The sequence below is a fragment of the Prionailurus viverrinus genome, unplaced genomic scaffold (genome assembly GCF_022837055.1).
Source record: "Prionailurus viverrinus isolate Anna unplaced genomic scaffold, UM_Priviv_1.0 scaffold_35, whole genome shotgun sequence".
Taxonomy (NCBI): domain Eukaryota; kingdom Metazoa; phylum Chordata; class Mammalia; order Carnivora; family Felidae; genus Prionailurus; species Prionailurus viverrinus.
Window position 1 is genome coordinate 8,317,315 of NW_025927605.1, and position 16,414 is coordinate 8,333,728.

The 16,414-nt window shown below is 51.8% G+C and overlaps 1 long non-coding RNA gene across 1 annotated transcript; it reads right to left on the bottom strand.

Annotated features, from left to right (window-relative positions):
* Window positions 1-2,049: 2,049 nt before the first annotated feature.
* LOC125158572 (uncharacterized) lies at window positions 2,050-15,402 on the bottom strand. The gene is made up of 4 exons (XR_007149439.1): window positions 15,321-15,402; window positions 13,908-13,998; window positions 8,372-8,466; window positions 2,050-3,188 (listed from the first exon to the last, which is right to left on the bottom strand). It is a non-coding gene; the product is annotated as an uncharacterized LOC125158572 (long non-coding RNA).
* Between the last annotated feature and the right edge of the window lie 1,012 nt (window positions 15,403-16,414).

Below are 16,414 nucleotides of genomic sequence, written 5' to 3' on the forward strand. Positions count from 1 at the left end.
ACCAACAGATACAATACACAGGCCCCAGCAAAGCACACGTCCCCCCATCTCCAAAACATTAACCTGGTCCACGTGTGTGGTTACAGCATTTCCCATACCCAAAAGTGGGACACATATTCTGATACTGGCCCAGAAATCTGCACCATCAGAATACCCTAGAAAATCCAGGATGTACTGTCTTACCTATTTTGCCACGTATCTACCACTCACACCAGCAATGGAAACAGTATCAATTGTATGACTCCCCCTTAACCTTGGAAATATCGGGACCCCTCAGGGGAGCTTCTCAGTCTCGGACACAGGAGACAGCCTCGGGGAGCCTCTAGAATCCTGATAAGCCGTGGGAATCAGACGGGTTTAATTTCAAGGTGCTTGGCAGTCCCCCGGAACCCCTCAGTGCTGGTGACCTGCTCCAGCCAGGTTCCTCGGAGCACCCAGAGCACCTGCCAGGCTGGCCACATTCCTCCTTGGGCTTCCCCCTCTTTTTTTAAGCTCCTACTTGAAGCCAGTTCCGCCAGGCCCTCTGCACGAGAACCCACAAGGTTCACGGAGGACTCCAGCTCCGTCTCCGTGGGGAGAACCCTTGACAATCCTGGCCACGAGGGGTAGGACACCCCCCCCACCCCCCGCTGCCACTGGCTTTGGCCTCCTGCGGTGAGCAATGCCCAGACAGCTCACGAGCAGATGGCATTTCAAGTGTGTTAAAATACCTATACTCAGAACTACTTTAAGATCAAGTTAGTTATTAGACTCACTACTAGATCTCTCTGTTTAGTGTTTTCATAAAGAAGCACATGCATTGGGGCACCTGGGTGGCTCAGTCAGTTGAGCGTCCGACTTCAGCCCAGGTCATGATCTCGCGGTCCATGGGTTCGAGCCCTGCATCGGGCTCCGTGCTGACAGCTCGGAGCCCGGAGCCTGTTTCAGATTCTGTGTCTCCCTCTTTCTCTGACCCTCCCCTGTTTATGCTCTGTCTCTCTCTGTCTCAAAAATAAATAAACATTAAAAAAAAAATCTAAAAAAAAGAAGCACATGCATCATTGTATCACAATGTTTTCAAAATATTTTCATCATTACATTTGAACACAACTGGTTTTTTTTTTGTTCCAAAGTATTTTGCTTTATACATCTAAAGTGCATTTATGTATTTTTCTGGGAAGGGGCCCATAGACTTCAGATTGCCAAACAGACCGAGGGCAAAAACAAGATAGAAATTGGGGTGCCTGACTGGTTCAGTCGGAAAAGCGTGTGACTCTTGATCTCAGGGTCATGAGTTCGAGCCTCACATCGGGCGTAGAGATTACTTAAATAAAAACTTTATTTCTAAAAAAAATTTTTTTAACGTTTATTTATTTTTTGAGAGAGAAAGAGTGTGAGTGGGGGAAGGGCAGAGACCCAGAATCTGAAGCAGGCTCCGGGCTCCAAGCCTCCAGCACAGAGCCCGATGCCGGGCTCAAACCCACAAAACCGTGAGATCATCACCCGAGCTGAAGTCCGACGCCCAACCGAGTCACCCAGGCGTCCCACTTAATTAAAAACTTTAAAAAAATAAAACACAATAAAATAAAAATTATGTCTGTCTGAACTCTGGGAAGAGGGTCCAGCCATAAGATACTTCGCAGGGGGGACATTCTATGTTTTTAAGAGAAAATAAAAGTTGTTTGTTTGGGAAGGGCATCTGTTTACGCAAGATAATGAAGAAGGCCCAGGAGGTCGGGGCAGTAACATTATTATGGTCAACATGGTCAGCATATAAATAAATGAATAGGTCTAATACCTGAATCGATGATATAGTATGCTACCAGGTGATGCGTGCTGGGAAAACACAGGGCAGGGTAAGAGAGATCCGGGTTGGGGTGCCTGGGTTGCTCAGTCGGTTGGGCGTCCGACTTCAGCTCAGGTCATGATCTCATGGTTCATGGGTTTGAACCCTGCGTCGGGCTCTGTGCTGGCAGCTCAGAGCCTGGAGCCTGTTTCAGATTCTGTGTCTCCCTCTCTCTGTGCCCTCCCCTGTTCACGGTCTGTCTCTGTCTCAAAAATAAACATTAAAAAAATTATAAAAAAAAAAAAAAGAGAGAGATCCGGGTTGTGGTGAAGAGCGGATGCAACTGTAAATCGAGAGGTCAGGGTAGGCGCCTTGAAGACTCATTTGGGGCAGAGACTTGAAGGAGGGGTTGACATGAGCCTTGATGTTATCAAGGAACCGTGTTCCAGGGAGAAGGACAGCAGGTGCAAAAGCCCGGGGGTAGGAGTATGTTTGGTATGTTAGAGGACGTCAAGGAGGCCAGTGTGGCCAGAGTGGAGGAAATCATTAGGAAACAATAGGACTGAACCAGTTTCGCTCCCGTCTCCAGGAAGTTTGCTCTCTACCCTCCACCCCTGGCGCGGTGTGCCACACACCCACCTGCTCTGGGGCCTGCGCAACTATTGTGGAAACCACGGCCCATTGTGGTCCCGGCTCATTTGGCACACTCTGATGTGTTTAAGCTCAAGGGGTAAAAACAAAAAACCTTCTCTCTGCCAACAGGTGGGTATGGCCGCTGGACCAGAAAATAAAAGTCGTGTTTGTCACCGGAGGGAGACGGAAGGATGCAAGGGGGAGGTCCCAGCTTTGCCACTTAACAAGCTGAGGGGCAGCGGTCACCATGCTCGCTTCGTTGAATCTGTTGCCACGTATGTAAACTGAGGTAACAACCCCTGGGAATGTGAGGCTGGAATGCAAAAAGCAGCCTCCGGGTCCCAGCCTGGCTGTAGCTCGCCACGCGGTTACCCCCCCCCCTCCAATCCTGGCCCAGAAGGCCCCTGTGCTTCTCCTTTGACCTCACCTCCCTTGAAAGTCAACACCGACTCGAGGACCCGAGGGTCGGCTCCGGCGCAAGGTAAGATCTCCGCATGGCCTCTGTTCTATTTTTAATCCTGAAGTCTCCCACGTCATTTAATGCTTGAAGTCTTTTTAGGGGGAAAAGCCTAAATCCCAAATAAATAAAAATGTGAATTAGGTGGGGCGCCTGGGTGGCTCAGCCGGTTAAGCGTCCGACCTCGGCTCAGGTCATGATCTCCAGGTTTGTCGGGTCAAGTTCCGCATTGGGTCTCCGTGCTGACAGCTCAGAGCCTGGAGCCTGTTTCAGTTCTGTGTCTCCCTCTCTCTTTGCGCCTTCCCTTCTTGCACTTTTTCTCTCTCTCTGTGTCTGTAAAATAAATAAAACATTTTTTTTTAAATAATAAATAAATATGTGAATCAGAACTGGCACAGTCTTGTAATCACTTGAAAGATGTTGGCCAGAGATCACCCTCTGGGACTCCTTGTCCTCTGCTGCCATCGTCTGGAAGGAGGTGGTACTGCAGGGACATGGAGGGACAGAGACCCACAGGGCAAGGGGTTGGAAGGGGGGGCGGCGGTGTGGGACCACAGGGACTGAGCCCCCTTCCAACTGACTAGGAGACACAGGCCTTCTCCGGAGAGGACAGCAGTGCACCTCACAGGAAGAGGCAGGAAGCGTGGCTTGAAAAACTGGTTTCTAGGTCCATTTCAGGGCCCCGAGAGGGCCCAAGGTCAGAGGAGGGAGCTCCACCAAGGACAGGTGCACTCCTCTTTCCTTCTACAAAAGAGGAAACCGAAACCAAGGCAGCTATGTAGTTTTCTCCAAGCTGAACTACACCTTAGGGACAGAGTCAGCATTCGAGCCCGGAGCCCTGAGCTAAATCCGGGGTCGCTTTAGAGCCTGGCTACTCGGAGGGTAGTCCTTGGACCAGCAGTCCCCGCGTCACATCAGAACTTGTGAGAAATAATGCAGGCTCTCAGGCCCCACTGGAAACTCACTGAATCCGGCTCGGCATCTTAACACATCCCCCTGAGCGACCGCTACGCGTGTCGCAGTGTGTCAGAGATTTCCCAGGAAGCTGCATTAACATATTCCTATTTCCCCAAGTTCTACACATTCACTGTAGAGAAATTCAGACAATACAGGAAAATTTAAGGCGGAAAGCAATAAAACACTGTGGTGTATAAATATCCTTCTGAGGGGCGCCTGGGTGGCGCAGTCGGTTAAGCGTCCGACTTCAGCCAGGTCACGATCTTGCGGTCCGGGAGTTCGAGCCCCGCGTCGGGCTCTGGGCTGATGGCTCAGAGCCTGGAGCCTGTTTCCGATTCTGTGTCTCCCTCTCTCTCTGCCCCTCCCCCGTTCATGCTCTGTCTCTCTCTGTCCCAAAAATAAATAAACGTTGAAAAAAAAATTTAAATATCCTTCTGAGTATTTTTCGTGCACGCACACACGTTTTCATAAAAAGCAGATCGTATCCTCCACACTACCCTGTATCTTTTGCTTTTTACTTAAGATTCTTAAGGATGATTTCTGTTCCGAAAGAGTGGCTGTTCGAGAAATAGCTGCTAAATGAAAAAATTGCCTTGAACAATAGTCAGGGGTGTGTTTGTGATCTAGTGCTGCGTTCAAAATGACTCCCAAACTTAGCAGTTTAAACCAACAAATATGTATCATCTGACAGTGTTTCCCAGACTCAGAACCTGGTGGGTAACTGGGGCTCAGAGTCTCTCACAACATCGCCGTCAACGTGTTGACCAGGTACAGCCACCTGAAGGCTATGACGCCTGGTCTAAGCCAGCACGGCCACTTGCCTGACCTCGTACGGTTGCCATTTTGTCCCTATAGGGTTCCCTGCATCTACCCCGACACCGCTCTCAACCCTCCATTCATTTACCAGCCAGGGTGAGCTTGAAAAAAGGCAAATCCAGCCTTGCTTCCCCCTGCTGAAAATCCACCCAGGGCTTCCCATGGCTCTTAGAATAGAGTATAAAAAATAAAACAAAGGTCTACAGGGCCCCGGGGGTCTGGCCCCTGATGAAGGCCCCCTCTGTCTCCTCCTGGCTTTATCCCTTCCATGTGTATGGTCCAGCCCCTCCTGTGTGCCAAACTCCATCCCATCTGGACTTCCTCCAACCGGGACTTCCTCCACACACCCCCACCACACACACATTTACAGAGGTGCGTGCGCACACACAAGACAACTTCACAACTGTGCTCCGGCCTTAGTTCTGTGTCCCGATGCCCAGCGAGCGGTAGGCGCTCAATAAATATTTGCTGAACACACTATCTTTGTGGCAAATGCTTTCCCCAGGTTGTGGTTTGCCTTTAACTCATTGTTTCTTTAACCTTCCGAAGTTTAACATCTGATGTAGTCAAATCGGTCCGTCTTTCTTTTGGGATTTCTCTGTTGCTTTGTGCACAGAACATTCCAGAGTTTTGTCAGAAGGGCAGATGCCTGAACAAGGGCCCACGTTTGAGGAATTCAGATTAGAAGGAACAGGAAGCTGACCTCCTTGATGGAAACTGACGGAGGGAGCTACGTCGGGTGGGCCAGACCAAGTTCATGACCGCACCTGCGGGGTTCAGCATGTCCTGCTCACGGTGTTCTTGGCCCACCATGTCTTTGTGGTGTCCACCAAGTCCTTCCCTAATGGGCTGGGAAAGTGTTAACACCCCAGGACATGTCCAGGGAAAGCAGATCACAGCCTAGCATTTGCTGAACATTGACTTGTAAAGTAAGAATAGGAAGGACTGAGGAGTCGTCCATTAGGGACAGGCTCTGAGTGTGTGTGCACGTGTGTGTGCGCATGTGTTCACAGGCAGAAATGTGTCTAGGAGAGGTTTCAGACAGAGAACAGTATCTTTGAAGAGCCCAAGTTGGTTTGTGCTCAGATGGTCTTCATTAGGTCCCCAAAGCGACTGCAATCACCTGCTGTCTCATCCAAAACCCGCCAATGGGACAGGGAGAGGGTGTTCCCGGTCAAGAAGTACGGCCGTGTTCTTCAGGGCCTCGGTTTCCACAGAGGACAGGACCACCCAGCTCCGGTCCCACCCTGCTTCTCCACACCCCTGATGAAAATCATGGGCAAAAAGATCAGTGCAACACAGCAATTGTCCTCGGGAAGCCCTTGTCCATCCCCGGCTCCTGGCTGTCTGTCTCATCCTTGGCCGTGAGAAGGGGCTGCCTTCGGGTGTCCAGAAAAACACCTGTAAACCGCAGCCATCTGGGGACAAGGGGCAGCATTTAACCTAATGGGGTGGGAATGTCAATAAAGGTGCAGCTCAGGCCTGCCCAGCCCTCAGCCCCAGGCGACATGGGGAGGGGAGTCTCTGGCACTGCCTGCTGGGGACCGGTCAGAATAGAATGGTGACCTTATGACTCACAGTTGTTGGCAGAAGCCGGGGCTTGTGCTTTCCGTACTAAAACCTTAGGGAAGTAGGTGTGACCCTTATCCCTACCTTACAGATAAGACCCGGAGGCTCAAAGAGGTTCTGTGATTTGTCCAAGGTCATTCAGGAAGATCAGGACCCAGGTTGCCTGGCTCTAGAGCCCATGAGGGGAACCCGGGTGCCCTATGCTCTCCCAGAACCTTGTGGAGGGAAGGTGCCCATGGGCTGGGGCTGGGCACACACGAAGGAGGACCAGGACCTCAGTGTTTGGCACCTGGAGTAGGAGCCTGATGCTGGGGGAGGGACTTCGATTCCAAAAGGGAAGAGCTTCTTGGGGACGTAGGGATGCTATTCAGACATTTCTTTGAAGATAAGTACCTCCTCGAGGCGCCTGGGGGACTCGGTCGGTTAAGTTTCGGCACAGGTCATGGTCGTGGAGTCCCTGGGCTCGAGCCCCACGTCGGACGCCACACTGACAGCTCAGAGCCTGGCGTCTGCTTCGGATTCTGTGTCTCCCTTTTTCTCTGCCCCTCCCTCGCTCGCGATCTGTCTCTCTCTCAGAAATAAATAAACATTAAAAATTGTTTTGAGAAAGAAAAGACAGTAGTCCTCTGCCCCATCGCAGAGCTGGAAGATTATTTTAGTAGAAGCAGAACTGTGTGGGCCCCCAACGGCTGGCAGGGAGCCGGCTAAGCCAGGTATGGACAGAGCTGGGAAACACTGAAACCACACTTGTTAGAACATCGCGTTACCCGCAAGGAAGGCTGGTGGGGTTTGGGCTGCGCGACAGCTGGAGGCAGGAGGCCACCCCCCCCCCCCAGGGGGACAGAGGACAAGGCGCCAATCCGGGCTGTGAGAGGCACAAGGCTGCTGATGGAGAACAGAGAGGGGCTGCCTCCTCTTGGAGCGGGACCCCTGCTGCCTGCCTGGAGGAGGGGGGCCCTGCAGTGAGGGCTGGCGGCAAGTGGGGAACACAGAGGGGTGACGCAGCTTGAAGGGAGAGACCTGGGAGGGCAGCCAGCACCCCAGACCTGCTCTCTGGTGATCCACCCCTCCCCATTCCAGAAAGCCTGTCGAAATGGCCCCTCACTGAGAAGTGCAAAAGAAAGTGCGACTCCAGAAAGAGTGTGTGTGTCTGTGTGTCTGTGCATCTGTGTGTGTCTATAAACTTCCCCACTTCCAAGCTGGAACCGAGACTTACCCGGCAGAGAACGTCATCCTGGGGAAGGAGAAAGACCGCCCAGAAACAGGTGGAGTCGTTTCTCAGAGCTCCGCAGAGGACTTATTTGTCCAAGGCTCTGGTATCTTTCAAAGATAAATAATGGAATTATGGAAACTGAAAATGTATGCTTGCGCAACCTTTGAGAGGATCGGAGCGTGTGAGCCCGGGGTCTGCGTCAGCTAAAGCTTGTGCCTAGATAGCTGGCTCTAAGCGTGATAAAAACCGGGGCTTACGTCATTTGTTTCTGTGTGTTGAATGGTTTTCTTTGCAGAAAACAGCCATGTGCTGTGAGCGTTCATTGGAAGGGATTAGAGATATGCCCTTGTATTAATAGATTTGTTTTGTTTTCATTGATAGATTTCATTCTTTGAGAACAGTTTTAGGTTTACAGAAATATTCAACGGCAAGTGTGGAGTTCCCACATACCTCCCTTCCCCCCACACCCAGTTTCCCCTATTATTAATATCTCACATTACTGTGGTATGTTTGTCATAGCTGAGCCGACACTGATGCATTATTATTAACTACAGTCCACATTTACATTAGAGATCGCTCTGAGTATCGTACGTTCCGTGAGTTTTGGCAAACGCATAGTGACCTCAATCCACCATCACAGTGTCAAACAGAATAATTTCACTGCCCTAAAATTCCCCTGTGCTGCCCCTATTATCAATAGATTGCTTGAAGGAAGATTTTAGATTTAAGTGATTCCCCCCCACCCCACTTTCTTCTAGAAAGTAGAGGTTATATTGTGTCCCTTCCCTCCTCACGTCCACCCCCTCTCCATTCCAGAAAGCCGGACCCAATGGTTGGTGCTGACAACCCCAGAAGAGGTGGCCAGGACATGCGAGTGCAGGGTGGCCATGCGTCAGGCCCCCGAGGAATTGAGGGGACGGTCACACGATCATCTCCCAACGTTGTAGTGGGACGTACTTACCCACAGTCCCAGCTCAGAAGTGCCCGGACGGGTTCCATTCTGTCCGTCCACCTGCCAGCAGTCGCTTCTGGTTGGTCTGGTCACTCTGTCTCTCTCTGTCTCAAAAATAAATAAATGTTTAAAAAAATTAAAAAAAATTTTTTTAATGTTTTTATTTATTTTTGAGACAGAGCGTGAGCAGGGGAGGAGCAGAGAGAGAGGGAGACACAGAATCCGAAGCCGGCTCCAGGCTCTGAACCATCAGCACAGAGCCCGACGGAGGGCTCGAACCCACGGACTGTGAGATCGTGCCCTGAGCCGAAGTCGGACACCCAACCGACTGGGCCACCCAGGCGCCCCCCGGTTGTCCTTTCTCCAGCCCCTTCAAGTCACAAATCGGTGTCATGTTAGTCACTGAACATCTAATTCCGCAAAATAGTGGAAATCATCCATCTTCCTTTTGAGGAGATTGCTCTCCAAGCTGCAGTCCAGACGTAGAGAGAGCTGTGACTGGACAGAGGCCGGCCACTAGTTTCTGCTGGCTTCCGGCAGGGACTTCCGGCCCAGTGGCTGGGAGCGCCGTCATTTCTGTCAGCGGCTGCCTCCCCAGCAGCCCGTCCCCACATCCAGTGACTGGCCACAGGCCCACTGGGAGACGTCACAGGTCACCTGGCCCCTCTGTGCACTCCTGCTCCTGCCCTTCCTTTATTCAGGCATCCTTCCCTCATAAACTGCCCTGAGAAATGTCCTGCAGGCCAAACTCCCCCACATCGTCTGCTTTCAGAGAAGCCAGACTGAGAAGCCCTTCCAGCCTCTCCCTTTCTGCTGGCAGAAGTTTCGGACTGTCCAGGGCCGGCACTCAAGGAGCAAAGCTGCCGTCACGCTGATCCAGCCTCTGCACTCTCCGGAACTGGGATGTATCTCAGGACAACCCCCTGGCTGGTACTTAGCATGAGTTTGCAGGGGTGAGGCTCTACCCTCTCCCCATCTAGAAGAATCTCCCGTATTTGCTGATGAGACAAAGCTCAGCTTACTGCTCACTGTGGTTGGTCGTCACAAGCAGGTCACCGCCTTGCAAAGCCCAGTAGTGTCTCAGAGAAGGAAAGCTAAGGTCGGGAGGTACCGAGAATAGTAAGCTTGGGACAAATCAGGCCTGGGGGGTGCTAGATTAAGACTGGGTAAGAATCGTGATACAACAGTCCAGGATTGGTGGGGGCAGCCAGGCTAGGATTTTGAGCCACGGAATCTTAGGCCACAAAGGTTGATGCTTCCCATTGGAGAGCTGGTCAGTTTTTCTGGAAGCCCCTCTACCGAATCAACTATTTGCTTGGGCAAGACAATCCCAGAAGAGCAGAGAAACGCCAATGAAGGCAGTGGCCAGCCATGTCCTGTTAATGGGGATGATGAGGCATGCTTTCCCTTCTTGGCGTCCGGGCTGAGTGTGGAGGAGAGAGTTTTGGGTTACGATTAGCTCCCTCAACAAGCCAAATGCATCGCAAGCCCCAGCCCTGGGCCTCTGGCTCTACCTCTAGCTTCTCTCTGCCAAGATGTGTTTGCCACTCTTGGACTGCAGTGACCCCTCACGAGCACTTTCATCCAATCCACGGGAAGCACTCACCCTTCCTTTCCCCCAGCAAACCCTAGAAGCACGGGCCCTGCAAGTCACACCTGTTCTCAGGCCCAACCTTTATGTCCCCCATCCAGGAGTCCTCCATCCAGGGGCCCATCCATGCCCCGGGCTCTGAATGCCAGCGGACACATACTGAAAATTCAAAGCGGTTGGCCTCTAAGCTTAGGGTAAGAGGCAGGCACCCCTACCTACCACCTTCACGGGGGTGGGGAGAGGGGCACTCGTGGCATACCAAAGCTTTCTCGAACATGCCTTTCTCACCCAGCTTCCAACCCTTCCATATCTACCCTTAGGAATCACGCCGCCATGTTGGTATCTTGGCCGAACACCTAACTCTGAAGCGAAGTATCTGTTAACTCCATGCTTCAACCAGAACTCTCTCTCAATATCCTTTTAATGGCATCAGGACCTCATGCCTAAGTGGCATTAAACTCACACCAACATCGTTACTCTCGGTGTTCTCGAAGGACTCTCAGCCCAACGACGATAACACCTGCTCTCAGCCCTCCGTCACCTGGATGCCCGCCTTCCGAGAACCCCTGGGAGCAGGATCCAGAGGTAGATTCATAACGTCTACAATTCTGGTGGTAATATCTACCATTTAGCAAGACATTATGCTAGTCTTTTTCTAAGTGTCATTTCAAATAGTCCTCATAGCAACTCTGTGAGACAGGTGTTCTTATCATTCTCACTTCACAGGAAAGGAAACAGGAAACCCCGAGAGGTTAAGTGACCTGCCCAAGATCACACAGGCAGTGATTGGGAGGTTAAGATAGGAAGCAGGCCCATGGGACTCTTGTGGACATGCTTCCTAGTATCTATTCCCCTCTTCTTCCAGCCCCAGTGCCTGTGTTCATTTTGGGACCCATCCCCCCTCCCCGGATAGCCCTCATGGTCCTGGTGGGCATCGCCACCGGCCATAGGGGAGGAGCACAAGACCAGCAAGGTGCACTCCCCAGGATTCAATCACTGGTCCAGGAGACAGATAGGTCTGAGGCCAGAGAATCGGCAACGCGCAGGATGCAGCTATTTTCAGCGGGACTTGAACTTAACAATATCAGGTCTCACTGCTCCTGGCAGCTACCTGCCTGAGAATGTTGTCAGCCCAGGAGACAGAAGCAGAGTGATGAGAAGAGGGGCACTGGCCCCCACCAAGATCCTTGTGCCCCTGTGTTCAGCTCCCCCCCCACACACTGGGCAGACACAGCCCACACTCTCCTTCTCCGACTAAACCCAACTGAGTGAAGTTTTCTCCTCTCAAGCACAAATGAGGAATCTTGAGGACCTAACACAGAAGCCCAAGCAAGATCTGAGAAGCTCTCCCGCTACCTCTCTGGAACAAAAAAAAGCCCAACAGAAGAGGAAGTCTAACATCCAAAATGCTACTGTGTGACCTCCGTGTTTCTCGATCTCGGCACTACTGACATTTTGGAACAGATAACTCTTTGGGGAGAAGGGGGCGCTGTCCTGTCATTGGAAGAAATTTATTTACAGTGTCCCTAGCACCTGACCACCCCCACTTCCAATCGTGACCGCCATAAATGTCTCCAGATATTGCCAACTGTCCCCTGGGGATGGAACTGCCCCCGGTTAAGAACCCCTGTGTTGGGGCGCCTGGGTGGCTCAGTCGGTTAAGTGTCTGACTCTTGAGGTCAGCTCGGGTCATGATCTTATGGTTCGAAAGTTTGAGCCCTGCATCGGGCTGCATGCTGACAGCACAGAGCCTGCTTGGGATTCTCTCTCTCTCTCTCTCTCTCTCTCTGCCCCTCCCCCCCACTCTCTCGCTCTCAAAATAAAGTTTTTTAAAAAAATTATTAAAAAAAGAACCCCCGTGGTAACTGACCACAAAGAAAAAGAAGAACCATCTAGATGCTCCAGGCCCAAGAGCAAGGGGAATGCACTGAGATTGGAAAGGCAGGGAACGGGGGGGGGGGGGGGGGGGGCAAGAGGGGAGTGAAGATGTCTATCCCAGAGATACTTGTGGGGGCCGGGAGTTGGCGGGCGATGTAGGGGTCCCCAGCTCATGGAGTGAAGAGAAATAAATGTGGTGAGTACACGCTGAGTCAGGCAGGGTGCGGATCCAACAGGGCAGCCGGGGGGACTTCGGTGATGGAATCGTGTACAAGGTACGGGCAGCATCCGGAGATACTAACAAGCGACAGCCAAGCATCATCAGATTGGCATCTGCCGGGAGCTGTCACCTCCCTGGTGCCTGAAGGAGCGACAGCAGGAAGAGGCCTCTGGACATGAGCGGTGGCCTGTTGCCGTGGGTAAGGGAATTCAGCCACTGCTCCCCCAGCCCATCAGACCAAATAAACATCCTGGCCTCATCCCCTGCCTACCGTCTCATCTCCTGATGACGCTTCCTGAAGCCCAAATTCAACTGGCAGCCGGAAGATAAGAGAACCCGATAGCTACAGCTCATAGAGTTTCGCTTCCCAGAGCACTGAGCAAGGTGGAAAGTGGGTCTGGGAGTAAGTGGCAGGTGCCCAGCACACACACCACGGAGAGCTCTGCAGGGTTAGAAGCAATGGGTTGGGGTGGGGGTGGGGGCGCCTGGGTGGCCCAGTCGCTTAAGCGTCTGACTTCAGCTCAGGTCATGATCTCACGGTTCGTTGAGTTCCAGCCCCGAATCGGGCTCTGTGCTGATGGCTCAGAGCCTGGAGCCTGCTTCAGATTCTGTGTCTCCCTCTCTCTCTGTCCCTCTCCTGCTCACACTCTGTCTCTCTGTCTCTAAAATCACAAAATACAAAATACAAAGCAGCAAGACTCTTTTTACAAGGACACCTACAAAGAAAAGATTCACTTGCGGGAGTATTTGCCTATGGCAGGAGAGGAGCTACAGAATAGCAAAGGGGAATGCGGATAACAGAGAATGAACTATTATAAACAAAAGAGGGGTCTTGCGTGGACTAGAGATAACAGAACCACATGAACTACGCATGTGATTAACTCAAATTTCTGCACAGAACGCTGAAACGGTATGGGGCGCGGGGCATAAAAGCAAAGGAAGGAGGAAGGAGGACAGGAAGGAAGCAAGCTGATCCAGGAAGGGAGCAGGTGGGTGTGAGCAGGAGCCTCCCAAGGGCGCCCCCCTCCCTGGTCCACAGGGGCCCCAGCCCAGATGGGGAAACGGTTGTTTCAGGGGGCCTCTCGGCACCTTCTCCACGTTTCTCTGAAAATGGAAGACACGTCAAGAGATTGTACAAGGTCCTCATTTCCCAAAATGATTCCAGAATTTTAAGGCCACTAAGCTTGACACCTTTGATTTTGGAATGAATTCAAGCCCCAAGACCCAAATCGAGCCTCGACTTTGCAACCAGCCAGGCGTGAATCAGCCAACAGATGGTGGGTGTGCATTTAGAAATGAGCCTGGTGAGCCCTGGGAGCTAGAGAGGCTCCCAAGACGAGGCCTGCCAAGCTCAGCCTCTTCTGCGAGGGGCTGAGGGACCAGAGGCCGTGTGGGTCCCACTCTTTCAGGCTGCTGGGAGTTGTGGCAGTGGGGGCGGGGGGGGGGTGGCGTCTGTCTCTCAGGGCCTTCCCTAGCATCTCTTTTTGTCTGCTTCTCACCTCCAACCTTCCCAAGGAGAGAGGGTTTCAATGGATAGCCCGGTCACCAACCAACATGGAGACTCTTGATATGGAAGCTTCAATTGGCTCGGCCATTGTTAGCTCATCTGGGGCAAACTGGTTCTCGTGAAGCACAGGGCTATTTTCTCTGCATGGCTGGGTGGCACCGAGGCTTTGCACCTGCCCAGAGACTCGTAATAGAGACCGTGGGTCTCAGTTTCGTAAGCGTCACTGCATTCGTTGTCCTGTGCCACATGCTGGGACACCACATAACTGATGTTGCCCAGGCCGCTCCTCTGGAGGTCCGTACAGCTGACCCTTAAACAGCACCCATATGTACTGTGGGGGTTCACTTACATGTGGATGCTTTTATAGTCCAGCGCCGGAAATGTGTTTTATCTTCCGTGTGATTTTCCTAAGAGCACTTTCTTCTTTCTAGCTGGCTTTACTGTTGAGAACACAGTATGCAACCCATATAACAATCAAAATACGTGCTAATCATCTGTTTACGCTATCGGTTAGGCTTCCGGTCAAGAGTAGGCTATTAGCAGTTAAGTTTGGGGGGAGTCAAAAGTTATAGGCAGATTTTTGACTGTATGGGAGGGAGGTGGCACCCCTAACCCCCACATTGTTCAAGGGTCATCTGTACAGGGTAAATGGAAGCCCCTTGCTCCAGGGTTCGTCCCCACCAACATGGCCACGTGCCATCACCTCCTGTCTTTGGGGCCATCCTCAGGGAGGAAGGCTCACAGTTTCCTCCCGGTCCATGCTTGGGGGCAGAGTTTCGTGGCCAGGACCTTCTACTTTGATCCCCTCTAGACTGAACCAGACTGTTCCATCTAATGTTTCTTATTAGCAAAGCTTCAGGCTTTATGGATTCCCACCCAGATACCGCCCTCTAAGCCCCCACAGGAAGAATAAGATCCAGACATCAGTGACGGTGACAGTTTTGCCCAATGATGTCCAGAATAACTTGGCCAGCAGTGACCTTCTGACTGGGTCTCTCTGGTGGGTTCAAGCATGGAAACAAAAGGCAGACCTTCCCCAGAGAGGCACGGGGCTCATGAGGCTTTCCAACCCTACCCACCGCGTCGTCCTCTTCAGGGCAAAGCAAAGGACCTCCGGAACCAGATCAAATAATAACAGTGCAAATGTCTCCTTTCGATATGGCCTTGCCCGCGGGTTTTCAACGGATGAGATTTAGAATGTTTAGAAAGGAGCCTTCTGTTCTTATTTTGTGAGTGTTAGAGGTCACTGCAGAGCCATCCGCTGTCCTTGAAAGCAATCTCTGTTGTTCCCCCATGCCAATCTTGCATGCTCTGGCATGAATCAGCAATGTGGATTTTACTGAGTATTTCGTGGACAAAACTGAGCAGGGTGGGGGTTTACAACACTCCCTGGATAGCAAACTCTTCAGATTCCTTGTCGCCCATGTCTTCTTCCCAGTCCCTGGTCAGTGGGTCCTTGGGGCTCTTTTCTGACCCTCCCCATGCAGCCCCTGGCATTGTTCAGCACCCCCACCTCCTGCTTCCTGGGCCCTTGCTTGTTTGTTTGTTTATCTAATCTTTATTAAAGCTGGGTCTTCATGTTGATCAGTCTGACCAGGGGCGTGCCAGGGGCCCACCTTGCCCTTGGCCCTTTCTGAGGCTCTTGTCCCACAAGGAGAGAAACTTGGGACAGAGACAGTATCACCCAGCCTTCCTGATGCCTCCCTGGGAGCCCCGCCCTCCTCATCCTTCCACGCTCTCCACCCCCACCCCCCCCAATTACCTCGCTGACACTTTTCCTGCCACTCCTGACTCTTCCCATGGACCTCCCCCTTCAGTGCTCTCCTTCCTTTTGTGGAATGGGTTGGCTCCTCTCTGGGCTTCTAACCACTTTCCTACCTACTTCCCTTTCCGTGACCTTGCTCAGGAAACTCCACTTACCAAGAACAGCGTTGAGACCCAGCCCTTAGGCCTTCAGAGGAGAAGCCTCTGATTGGCCAGTATTTGTCACGTGTCCACCTCTTGGCCCAATCACTGTCTCCAGGAAGATGTACGGCTAAGTTAGGGGCAGCCGGAGGCACGAGCCCACCCTACTTGCAGGAGTGGGAGGGGCCCAGTGATTGACAGCACCCCCACGGTGCCGACAGGGCGTCAGGTGTATTTCCTCCAAAACAAAGGGGATGCTGTTAGCAGGGGAAGGTTGATGTGCACGCAAAACCAATAGTTATCCCGACTTGGGGATCCCCTTGGAAGTGGAAGTAGGCTATGGGAGAGGGGGAGGAGGGATTCGCCTTCTTACTTTGCAACAAAACATTTTGGTTACTTTAATCGCCCCATCACCCTCTCTGCTGGATTTCTACCACTTGCCATCAAAAGAATCTATACTTTCCCAGCAGCATTGCAGGGGGGAGAAATACCAGTTTTCGCGCTTCTTTTTCATATCCGCTTGGCTAAAAAATGCTTTTAAGAATTTTAAACTATTTTAAAGTTTGTTTTGAAATTCCGCAGCTTCCTTCTTGACACGCGTTTAAAGATGGGCTTCTGGTGGTTTATCCTCTCTTATCTCTTCCGCATAAAACTTTTGAATTACTTATGACTAAATACGGCTTAACTTGGTGGTTTCTCAGGAAGTAGACGGAGCGTGACAGCCTGTCCACGGGAAGATCGGCCACCTGAAGAATTCAGGTCCTCGCCTTCCTGACAAACATGTCTCGCCCCAGTTCCCACAAGAAAACTTCTTGCTTCAGCTGATGACCTTGCTTCTTTAGTTTTATTTGAGCTTCAAGCACTTGTCGGAGCAAGCCTGTTTTTTTCATGGGTGGCTGCAGACCCTTTATGAAGAGGAACACTTCGCAAGAGTTAATGACAGAAAGCACT